At 46.1% G+C, this 12,907-nt stretch overlaps 1 protein-coding gene across 6 annotated transcripts in view; it reads right to left on the reverse strand.

Annotated features, from left to right (window-relative positions):
* The window catches only part of MAPKAPK3 (MAPK activated protein kinase 3), a 135,156-nt gene that overhangs the window by 88,521 nt on the left and 33,728 nt on the right, over nucleotides 1-12,907 (reverse strand). The window lies entirely within an intron of this gene.

Consider the following 12,907-nt stretch of genomic DNA (forward strand, 5'->3'; position numbering starts at 1 on the left):
TTGTAGTGCCCATGGAAACAGCCAGAAATCAAGAGGATTGGGAGCCTGACACTGGTCCTCAACTTGGTCTCACTTTTCCAGAAGGAACAACTGCAAAGGAAACCATCCCTCCCTACCCAAGCGGAGAACAACCAGCAAAATTCCACACTCCTGAGACACCTCCAGAGGTCAGAACACTCCAGATGGGGAAGGACGTGAGCTGATGCTGAAGTCTGACCAACGCTGTCTCTGGACAAGCCTGCCCTGGCTTTGACCCAGCAGCACAATGACTACAGTGACCACATGGGAATGCAATTCCAACTTCCCTCAGATCCAAGCCCCTTTCTGACACAGAAAGGGAAGAAGAAAAGACATGATGAAATACACACCGATGTCACCAGAGGCATCATCAAGCTGCCTTACACCAGTGGTTTTCAAGCTGCAGCCCTCAGAACTTGAGGGGTTTCCATGAATTACTGCTGACATCCATGAAAGATGACTAATTAGAGGAAGCCTGCTGTCAGGAGGACTTTCTGATGGAAAGTTTTGAGTTACTCATGTCAAAAGTGTTGACAACCAGCACTCTAGGTGATGAGTTGTAAACGGTTTCTCTGAGTCTTTGAATGCCTTGGGTGGGGGCTGACAGGTGATGCTCTTCCTCCTCCCACCTACGTACTGAGTTATATTCACTCCTTCCTAATTTAGCTCCTCCTGTTAAATTCCAAGCAGCTTCCTTGAGTAATCATCTCTAAAACTGAGGCTACAATACCACAGATCCTAAACTCTCCCCAGATGGCAGATACATGAAAAGGTTAACCATGTTCTTAATCCCCCCTCTGACTGCACCAACACTATGCAAGCAGAAATCCCTTTTCAAGCGACAGGAGAACAGCATCAAATGAGCTGGGCAACAGCTTTAAGGACAATTCTTTGCAGAAGGTGGCAGCTGGGCCTCCTCAGCTCTACTACAATGAGCCTAGTAGAAACCTACCTATTATGTATTCATGTATGGTATATGAAGTATAAATATATAATATTTATAATAAGCATACAGCTACATAGAAAATGTCTTAAATCTGCTTTTTAAGTTACAGCTGCTGTAACTCAAATGGCTATTAAGTTACAGACAATACAGCTAAATTAACTCTCACTCAGGCAAAGCAAGTTAAGTGATTTTACTGATATGAGAGAAGAAAGATGCAGGAAACACTCTGGGAAAACAACTTTTTCCTTCTATTTAGAAAACCAGCTATTTTTTCTCCTTCACTCCAATTCTGCCAGCCAAAACAGTGAAGTTTTGAATCCCAGCAGCAAAATACAAGAAAAACAAACCAGATGTGATTCCACCCTCCAGGCGATGCAAAACTGCACAAACTGAGTACATAACCCTTCCTTCGTGTATTGACCTCTTAATACAGAGTGTACCATCACTGCTGCCAATTTGCACACCCAGCCGTACTCAAGCCTGGGAAATGGTTGTCCTTAATTCTTTCTCCATAACTTTAATTGTGCCGCTGCTTTGCCTTGCCTACGACAGGACTGCAGAGCTTCCACCTCTTCTCAGAGCACGGCTGATTAGCTGAACAAGACGTTCCTTTCTTACTTCTTTGTTCTGGACGTACTGTTTCTGCAGCCATCAAGGCCTAACTGCACAAATTATAAATAATACCTAATCCTCAAGATGGTGATTAAACTTGCTCAGTATTGCTACAGCATCAGACACCTGCCTCTTACACTATGTCCCGTGTCATGGAGGTGTAAGAAAGGAAGCATCTAGGAGAGAAAAGCAGGTCTGCAATAGGCTTTAGGAACTACCCCCTGAATTCCTGATAAGCCACTGAAGAATTTGCCCCCGGCACAGAGGATGGAGCTGCTTGCATCCCGATCAGCCCTCCGTAGCCCTGCCAAGGATGGGAAGATGCTGTGAATATTCACTGAAGTCAAAGCGACCCCAGTTGTACTATACGCCTGGCAGTTTTCAAAAAAGCTCCCGCACACGTGCACACAATGTAAAGCACAGAAAGGAGTAAGCAGTCTGACATTAGCTGGTGCCATGGAAATTCAATAAAATACAGAACCAAATGTAAAAACCATACCAATTCACACACTTTTGCTGCTTTCTTTCCCCATTTTATTCAGGCCATATTCCGCTCACTCTCTTCTTTCACAGTTGCTGTTTTCACCCTTTTCACTCCCTGCATTGTTTCCACTCTTTCTTTTTAAAAGAAAGTAGCTCTCATTGATTTCTAGACTTTACAGATTCCCTCAGCTTCTCAATTCTTTTATCACGCATTCCCTCCCCATCTTACCCATTTTCCACAGGGGACTTCCAATATCCTTTATTTCCCCCAATTACTTGCCCCTGTTTTCTTCTAGTCCCAACATAACACACAAACATGTTCTAAACTAAAAGGAACAGCCACTGCAAATGCAGTCAGTCATTTGCCTGACCTCATACCACTGCATGGTTAAAGAAAAATTTAAAAACAACCAACAAAAAAGTGTCTTTCCCTTTCTTGCTGTGCTCCATGCCCCTCCCTGTTTCTTCTGGGTTCTCAGATTTTGAGCATGAAACCAACTGAAAGCCTGTCCAAACACACATAGCCCATTTCTCAGTTAACTTCTTCAGCCACCACTAAGGTAACTGCTGTATTTTTCCAGCAAACCACCTGTGTCACAGGCTCACCTCTCAGGGCTTAATTCTGTACACATCATCATCAAGTATTTCTGACCAGCTAGCATAAAATGCAAAGCCATTTCCCACAGAGCTGGTTTCCAGAACAGGGTTTTGATTACCAGGATTTGCCTTTATCAATACTCGGAAATTCTCCACTTGCCTGTTTCCATCCCCCAGCCACAACTATCATAGCTGGGCAGCCGTACAATTTATCACACCCAGTTTCCCCTCTACTGTGACAAACTGCAGTTCACCACTGGCGTTGCTAAGACCAGGACTTGGGCAAAAAACCTTGAAAGCCTGATCCAAGCAAATTGCATCAATGCTCAGTGATGGCAGTGTGCCAGTGTTAATTCCTTCACTGCCAGTTTATCAGAAGGACCCAGCCAGCGTGCTCATCTTTCAAGTCCTCTCCTGTGTCTCCAAGTGCCCCACCTTGCCTCCCTCCACTGCCGAAACATCTGGGTGGCCCCTTCTCTTCTCACAGTGCAGTCTAAAGAGACGACAAAGGCTCTAAGTAACAACAAAATATAAGCTCTAATTAAAATGTAGTGGAAAACAGAGCGAGAAACCACAGTATAATCTAAAGTGTTAAGATGCTTTAAGTCCAGACTGGAGCATCTTCTTTGTTGCTCAACATGGAAACATTGAGCTAGTGCCTAACTGGAAGGGCAGAGGGCAGCTGGAGCAGTGCAGTGTTGGAGCTGCATTCATTCTCCTCCCTTTCTTAGGAAGGCTGGGGAAATTAAATTAGATCCAAGACCTCTTTCTTCTCCGTTAGCATTCATCTGCCACCAGCCTTTTTACAAGACAGTCCCTCCCATCCTCTTTCCTGCGGTCACTTCAGCCAGCAGCCAGGCTCTTCCAGGAAATCAGACAAGACAAGAGCAGAATCACTCATCTACCAACCACCTGATCATACAGCAGGGGCAAGAGATTGCAAGAGGAAACTCATTTTTTAAAAAGAAGCTTTATACTGCTTCTCGGGATCTGGCTTCTGTGTAGAATGACACACAAAGAAACTCTTACAACACATACACGGTGAGGAATTCAGATTAGGGAAGTACAGAGGGAAGCGGAGACAGCTCTGAACCGAGCTTGAGAACTTGCAGATGCTCAAGCGCATGTCATAAGATGAGAGCAACAGGCTTGTACTAGGAACTAGAAGGAAAAAACAACCTCTTTTAAATCTTTCTATTTGAGGAACTGCCGAACACTCAGTTTAAACTTTTTTTTTGGACATAGATAATCTCCATGATTTTAACACTCAAATTTGAGGTGGGAGGAGGAAGCAAATGACCACCAACACAGCAAAGCAACTCAGATCTCACCTGGGACAGTCTAGAGTAACTGACAGTGAATGGAAAAAACGAACTAATGTATTTTAAAGCAGTGAATTTAACTCAAAAATATCAAAACCAAAAAGAGCTCTAAACTCTTACGCCATTAATATCTCATAGACCTATTTTCAATACTTCCCATTCATATCGCACGCATACATAAAAAGAGTGGCAATGCACTTTCATGATCTTAAATCTCAGAAGGGTTTAATAAGAGCTGGTGAAAAAGTCCATAACTATAACAGTCTGAGTAGCAGTACTGCCCTGTGCAGTGTTGGGAATGCTTATTTACAGGTTCCTTCCTGCAGCCAACCTAAAGAACAAGTGATCAGGGATTACAACTCATAGGAGACAAACTTGCATTTGATTTACTGAGTGAAGTTTTCCAAAGCTGGTTATGAAGTGCCGCTTCATCTCCTCCTGGCTCGCACCCAGCCAAATACAGCTACACCTGCGAGTGCCTTTGCCAGCCCGTCCAGAGGCTGGGATTCAGCTCCTAAACTTTCAAAGGCTGCACAATGTTCGTAAGCGCACAGGGGGCAAATACTCTCCAACCTGAACTGCAGAGCTAGGAAAGATGAATAAACCAGAAAATACGGGACAGTTTACTAAAGGTTTGGTCCATGACTCAACAGTTTGTAAAGTCTGCCCAGGAAAGGCTGGCAACCTGGAACTGATGTATAAATAGTGCCTTTTTCAACAAGTCCAGAGCCCATCGAAGCAATGTAACAAATCCACTTAACTTCAGGTTGTTACGCATTGCGTTGCAACATTTTGAAACTTCCCAGAACAAAGCTTTCCTCCGCAGGACAGAGCTGCTTGCGCAAACCAGAAACATCCGCTGCTGTTAAGAGAGTGAATCCTATGTACATACGGAGAGCTGCAGAGACCATTCCTCCTCAGCGGGCAGGAATGATATTTGAACATCTACACACAAACATAGCAACTGCGTGTGTATGTGTTTATTAAATTGTACCAGCAAAAGCTTCAGTAGGAGAAAGTCGCGGTCGTGAACTCATCAAAGCAAAGAAACAAAACAAATAGGCAGTGTAGCTCTTCGGGGAAGAGGGTATGGAGAACGGGGAGCCTGCAGATTAGATTTTTCCTGGGCTCTGATGACTTTATGGTAGAGACAGGTGAAGTGAAACCTGACTAGCGTAACTTTAGCCAGAGAGAGTGAGATAGAAATAAACAATATTATTCCTGGAAAGATGGGGTAGTAGCTGTCCCTCTGCCAAAGTGCGCTCCAGTCCCGAGCCTATTAGCTGCAGATTCCTTTCTGCGCTCCACCTCCCAGTGTCAGGGCAACAGTCCCAGGTCTTGACGTCAAAGCTGCCTTTTGTTTGCTGCGCAGACGTTCCCCCTTTGCAGGTTTAGCAGACTGAGGCATGGAAGCGGCTGGGCAAAGGGCTCTACTCTGGCCAGATCTGCAAACTCAATGCACGCCTCCAAGGAAAGTCCTCTCCCCACGTTACTAATTTCAACCCTTCCAGTGGAAAAAAAATCTAGTTCAGTATGTGTAGATTGGTTTACATCTAAATTGTCCTCTTTATAACCTTTTTCTTCATTTCGTGTCCTGTGTTTTATCTGTTGCAGTTTTATCTTGCATTATTTAGATTGCAAGAGCTGCCAAGCAAGGACTCTTTCCATAAGCATAAGACAAGACTGTAAAACTACTTCTTTAACTATCAGTTATATCCAGAGAAAATCCTCGCAGAGACAGGCCGATAAACTCCCAGTGTTCCAGGGCAGCACTCGGGGATATCAGAGGGGGAAAGGAAGAATGAGACCAGGTGCTATTACGAAATCCTGCCACCTCTCTGAACCTGGGACAGCTAGAGCCAAACTGGTTGTTTTCCAAAGTTAACAGAGCAGTCTCTCCTTTGCTAGTCATGATGACCTGGGCACATACAAGCCCTTGCCCTTCAGATCCACCTGACTGCCTGTCCCAAAACACAAGCTACCCTGTGGGAGTATAAGGGAAGAGGGGCTTGCGGTAGAACTAGCTGTGTTAGGTCAGGCTTCTCCTGCTAACGAGACCCTTTAAGATACAGTTATAGCAGTCACAGTAAGATTATGACACTCCTAATATAAATTCAACACTCTATTATATCCTACAGCTTTTTTGTTTAAAGGCCAAAGATTGTAGGTCACTAAACAGGGCACAAAAAGAAATGGAAAAATGCGGTCACACAATACACGCAAAAATGGGCACGGTAATCAGCTGCTACGTATTTCCAAGAGGAGATGCCAGTTTTCTCACATGCTCAGAGTTAAGACCTGACCACATTTGTAATCCTTCCTTTCGACAGCAATAAACCTGACACTCGCTGGGATATTCCACAACAGGGCCCTCCTATTCCCTTGCCACTGAGACTCCCAAACCCATCTCCCTCTGCCCAAAGCAGAGGCCAACACTCTTACTCCTGTTCTCCAAACACAGGTGTGCTGCACGCTCTCCTTTTTTCCCCTTCTGAAGGCTTAAAGCTGGGGAACCTTTTGTATCTTTCCTTCTTGTAAGACTCTCAAACTAGTATTTGACTTTGTGATTCTTGCATGAGTACTGTTCCTAGCTTTGTATACCTGTAGCTGAGTGGAAAAACATGACTTATCTCCTGGCTAAGGCACACGGCCATCACTGCTGGGACGCAGCATTCCTAGGCTATTAGTAGCTAACAAGATGAGCAGCCTATGCTCCTGCTAGTGAAAAGGGAAGGCAGGAAAGAAAGGAAAGAAAGGAAAGAAAACCTTTCTATCATCTGTGCTGTCAGAGTAACAGAAAACTATATGCTCAACCCAGGCCAAAGCGTTTCATCCCTTGTAAAGTGTTAATTTGCGAGGCAGAACGCAAGTTGCCTGCATCTCAATGGAGCCTGGCCGTCCCATGCCATCCTACTGACCCGTACAGAAAGCCAAACTTCCCAAAGGAGGAACCCACATCCACTTCCCTGGGACTAACTAGTGCGAGTAAATCTTCATTCAACAACGCACATCTTGGGTAGGAGGAAGGAGTCCCAAGTGGAGTCTCATACAGTCACACTTCCCTCTCCTGTCTTTCAGCCAAACTACAAGCACACAAATAAACAGGGGAACCGGCTGTCACATTTACGCTCCTTTGAGCTCCTTCTACTGTTTTCAGGAAGTCATATTAAACAAAATGGAAAGGCCTGTTCATTTTCACTTGTTCTCTAACAGCAGGGAGACACAAGCTAGTGGGTCAATAGGATGACTTTATATTACCAACTTAAAAGCGCACATGGGTGGTATCAGGGGCAGATGTCAGGAAGTTCACCAGCTGCTACAGTCTGATCTAGAGCTCTGCATGGGAGTGCTACACCAAACCGGGCTCTGACTTTCTATCAACGTGTCCTGGAAATGCGCACTGCCAGTCGGGTCACTGTGGAGATAAGCAGGACCTTTTAGGCCTCATACAGATCCTTCCTCTAATATAAAGGCTTGACAAAATTGAGCCCCGGGGATGACTAGCCGCTTGAACTTAATTTGTGTCACACGGTGCGCTCTAAAACTAGGCTGTGATGCAGAGAGAAAGAGTATTTCCAGGTATTGAAGAGACAGCTATTCCAGTAACTCAGCACTCCCCTCCCACTCCAGCAAAGTAGGTGAGCGAGAGGCACAAGCCTTATTCCAAACGCTTCCAAGCCTTATTCCAAGCCTTATTCCAAGCTCTCAAGAAATCAATAGGCTGAAATGCTAGTACTAAAGGTGTCAGGGTGGAACGGTTGCATGTGGCTGGTTATTGGCCTTTAGACTGTTGAGCCTTTAGAGAGTCATATTTTCCAAGCTCTTCCTATCACTACAAGGGCTGAGAATCTTTAAAAAAAAAAAATAAAAAAATAATCATAGACTACCTCATCACGAGAGAGAATTATGAATCCAGAGCCAAAGGCTTGAAGAAAAACAGTAAGTATGCAGAGAGCTAACAACTACCAGAGCATCCCCCTGATGCTGGAGATAGTTTAGGCTGGTGCCAGCTCTCGAAGAGCCAGCAGCAAGGCAAGCCCACCATCATTGCCTAGAAGATCTGCTTTCAGCAACCAGCTGGCTCCCAGGGCAGGATTTGTGCTACAGCAGCTCTGCCCACTCCTGACTCCCACCCATTCTCTCCTTTCCAGACTCTGGTGATACAGGAACAAGCTGTCTACCACAGGAGGGGGATCACTTGTATGCATTTCATTTGTAAATGTATGATGGGGTGTTTCAGAGTTAAAAAATTTAGAACAGCCACGTAGCTGAAAATGGTCAACTAGGTCCTGGCTGTCTCAGCAAGCCAAATAAAACTCCGACCGCCTCACCAGCACTGAGCAGCGAGTGGCTTTTTGTGTACTGCCTGCTGAGCAGCACCGGCTTCCCACCCAAAGTCAGAACAGACAAGAAGCATGGGGCAGGCGCTACCATGGCTTGGAGGCCATGGCTGCCTTGACTTCCCTGTCTGTCACTTTTTTTTTTTTTTGCTTGTGATGTTGGTGCAGAGGCCTAAGGAAACAGAACTCCTGGGAGGAAGTGAGTCAGGAAACCTGTACCACATTGCAGGGGGAAGTGTGACTCAGAGCGGTGCGGTGCTCACCGCTCCCCACCCTCTGGAGGAGGTGATAAGATTGTGTAATCCCCAAGATAACTCGCTGCACATCCTAATTCTGCTGATCCTCCCAGGGGAGGGGTTCCTCTGCTGAGTACTGTACATTAGCTGATTTCTTAGAATAAACTGTGACAGCTCCCTGTGAGCTCATCGCATGGGAGGGGGGATGCTGGGCTCCCTGCCTGCGCTGTCAGAAGAATGAGGAGCTACAGAAGCACTGAATTTATCAAGAGCACAGCAAAGACCTGGCAAACCGCTTGTTTAGTCTATTTGTTCTTCTTTCACAGACAGAGAGTGTAGGGACATAAGTACTTGAAAGCGACAGAGGAACCACCTATAAAGCAGAGGGGAGGATTTAAGAAAGAGAGAATTTGAGAAAGAAGAAGAGGACAAATGTGGTGGCAATAGGAGGGGAAGAGACAGCGTGTGGTCAGGACTGGTGAGGGGACAGTCGGGGACAGAGCTACATGAGATACTGGGAGGAAAGAAGCCAAAAGTGTAGGCCAAGCAAGGGAAGTGAGGAGGGCAGAAAGAGGATGGAGAAAAGATCATAGGGAGAGTTGCTTAGGAGTGATGAGGAAGGTATGGCAAAACCAAAATGCCCCTGGGACTGAGAGAGCAAAGAAACATGACACTGAGGGAAAGAGGTCACCATCCATTTTGAATCCTCAGTACATTCCAGAGTCAGAGTTCGCATTTCTGGGTCTCCGTTCATCTGTGTAGGGCCCATTCCTGAAAAACAACTGGAGCTCGAAAGCAGGGGGGCAGAACAAGATACAAAAAAATCACCCTTTTCAGCCATACAGGATCGTCCTTGTTTCCTCACCATGAATGCAGCCACCAGCAGCGTTAGCACTCAAAAGCTCAGCCCTTTGCCTGTGTCAGTACAGCACCTGGTGCAAAAGGCTCTCGGGACACAAGTAGGCTTCTGGAAGTTTCTGCTGTACAAGTAAAACTCCCAGGCACCTCGGGGAGCTTGATGCCAGCTGAACTTCCAAACTCCCACCCTCTGCTCCCTGGAGACAAAACCAAGCCCACAAAATAGCTTTTGCAAACAAACTACTGAATATGAACGAAGAGAGACGGAAGCGCTCCCTGTCGCAGCGCAGGCACGGCTGGCACGTGCGCTCACCGGAGCAGACGCTGCTGCTGTGCGTGGGCTTTCACAAAAACTTGTCACTGAGTCAGAAAAGGACCCATTCCCATCCCATCTCACCAGTGTCAGAATCCACTAAACAATCACGAACACAGCACAAGTTACGGAAATCCATGGTTATACAGAAAATTCACTCTCAAGAAGTATCATTTTCAGAAGGGACTGTTCTGTGCTTCCCAGGAGAGCTTCATGCTCCAACACGCAGGTACGCTCTGGGGCTGCAGCTGCACAGAGGCTCTGTCCATCTGAAGTAGATCTAAACTGTATTTCAGGCACTGTTTCAGAGTCCTAACCGTGCGCAACACGGCACTGAAAAATATCATACAGTCTTTCAACTGCAAATTTGTTATGCTATTTGTGTTTCAGTCAGGAGCCAGGAGTGATCAAACCATCAGTTTCAGAGACTTTTACCCTGTCCTGGTTTCAGCTGGGACAGAGTTAATTTTTTTCCCAGTAGCTGGTACAGTGCTGTGTTTTGGATTTAGTAAGGGAATACCGTTGATGACACACTGGTGTTTTAGTTGTTGCTAAGTAGTGCTTATACTAAAACAAGGACTTTTCAGCTTCCCATGCTCTGCCGGGTGCACAAGAAGCTGGCAGGGGGCACAGCCAAACTGGCCACAGGGCTATTCCATACCATAGGGCGTCACGCTCAATATCGAAACTGGGGGAGTTGGCCAGGGGCAGCGATGGCTGCTCGGGGACGGGCTGGGCGTCAGTCGGTGGGTGGTGAGCAGTTGCATCACTTGTTTTTCCTGGGTTTTGTTCCTCTCTCTTTTGTTGTTTTCCTTTTCACTACAATTTATTCTTATTATTACTATTATCATTATTATTATTATTTTGTTTCAATTATTAAACTGTTCTTATCTCAACCCACGAGTTTTCTTACTTTTGCCCTTCCGATTCTCTCCCCCATCCCCCTGGGGGGGAGGGTGAGCGAGCGGCTGTGCGGGGCTTAGCTGCCGGTTGGGGTTAAACCACGACATACCCCCAGCTGAGGGGCAGCAGAGATGCTGGCTGAGACGCAGAAGACCTAAAGCCCATTGCCATTTCTGCCCCAACCTGTCAGCTGTCCTGGGACAAACCACTGTGTAGCCTTGGGCTCCATTAAATGCATCCCAGACTGAAAAATGCTAAATGGTTCCGTAATGGAAATAATAACGAATACTTTAAGTTTCAAGCCTGGTATTTCTAGGACAAGTGTCACAGCTCATATGACCTAACGTCCCAGGGCTACCGAGCCTGGGAAGAGGAGCTGTGTATCAGAATTGTGCACAGGGGAGCAGGCAACCGACCCTACAACTTCTGGTAACAAAAAAAGTAATGTTTTTATTATAAAACCCAAATCAAAGGAAATTCTTATTCCTCTCCCATGAAAATTCAAAGCTGCTAGAAAACCAATTTGCTGGAAATTTGTGATTGTTATCACGGGTTCAGTGAGACCCCATACTGTAATTCCTTATTTTACTGTGGTCAGTCTGCTACCCAGAAATAGGACAACTAGATTTTGTTCCTGTAGGCAGTATCTGTAAGGCCACAGCGCAAGGACCAAAACTATTGGTATTGTGCTTTATAAGCGTGTTAGTTATTCTGCCCCCTGCAAACACCCACCCACCTTGTGGGCACAGTATCGGGATGAAGCTGTGTCCAGCCGAGCAGGTACTCACGGATTTTTGTTTAAATGATGTTTTGTGAGCCTGACTCAGCTGCTGACAACTCCTCACCACACACAATGCCTGCACTCTTTTGCAGCAGCTCTGTTTTCCCCTTTGAATCTGTGCTAATAGGAAAGCATCAGGTGGAAGAGTTTATTTTTCTAGTTACAGTTTTTCAAGATGCTGCCTGGCCTAGATCAATTCCAAGAACTGAGGCAGTTGAACAAAGAAACTTTTACAGGCTCATCAGCAGCATGAACATCTCTGCTCTGGCAACTTCCCACGCTGTAGCAAGAATTTGCACAAACGAAAACGAGACCACACGCAACAGAAGGGCTGAGCAGCGCATGCAGGGAACTGCCAGCGACAGCACCTTCAGCACCTCTGCAGACACCAGAGGCGGCGGGCAGGCTCCAGCACCGTGCCGTTACACTTCCTCAGAGTATGTGCTCGAGTAGAAAAACCTCCCCACCGCTGTTTATCCAGGCAACTAACCAAACCGCAGTGCTTCCATGGCGGTGGCAGGGGGAAGGCAGGAGATAGGGCTGCTCACTCAGTTCCTTCCCAAGAGGCCACGCTCTCAGGACAGGATTCACGCCACAGCCTCTCCTCTGCCTTGCAATACTACAGGTTGCCGACTATGAAGCCTGAAAGTTGAACAGCAGTAAATTCCTTTAGGGGACAGGATGGGGCGAAGCAGAGACTCATAAGATCCCAGTGCTTCAGCCCTGCTTCCTTCACCCCCCATGCCAGGAAAAAAATCAGTCTCTTCCACAAACTCCACAGCCACAAAAATAATCTCAAAAAGTCATCTCATTACATGCAACTACCAGTGCCAGCTTAGAAACAGTGAATATGACATCCCAGGTTACCCCAACCCCTTCTCAATCTCTCCTTCTTTGTGGGTACTTTGACAGATGCCTATGCCGGCATTCAGGGTAGGTTTGTTTTCTTTCCCGGATTAATGCACTGAGGAGCTGAAATCAGGGGCCAGCCCTCATCAGAGCTCAACTGAGAAAGCAGAGCCCGAGGTTGACCAAAATCAACCTGACTACCTGTGTCAAGTGAGAACCCTAAGCCAATTTTAGGCACACAGGGAAAGGAAGGGATTTTCTTTCTCCCCTGAATAAAGAAAGCCAAAAACATTGAAAAAGAAAAACCTTTGGACTACTCGTGTTCAGCTAATTGCATCCATGGAAATAGCAATAGAAATGCCTACATGTGCTATGTTCTGGTCACCTTAAGCTGTTTTCAGGATCTCATCAGGTTCATCACAGCCATCACACTCACATAAATTTGGCACTGGGGCTCTGGCTGTGACAGTCACAGCTGTGGAATAACAAGCTTTGAGTCAGCCTGAAGAAAGAAGCAAATGAGCCAGTGCATTTCCAGTGACCCAGTAATAGTTTGTGTTTCCATAGAGCTCTCTGCCTGGGGACCCCACGGGCATTAATAAACCCTCACGATCCCCAACTGAACCACAGTATCAGTACATCCCATACT

The sequence above is a fragment of the Mycteria americana genome, chromosome 11 (genome assembly GCF_035582795.1).
Source record: "Mycteria americana isolate JAX WOST 10 ecotype Jacksonville Zoo and Gardens chromosome 11, USCA_MyAme_1.0, whole genome shotgun sequence".
NCBI lineage: Eukaryota > Metazoa > Chordata > Aves > Ciconiiformes > Ciconiidae > Mycteria > Mycteria americana.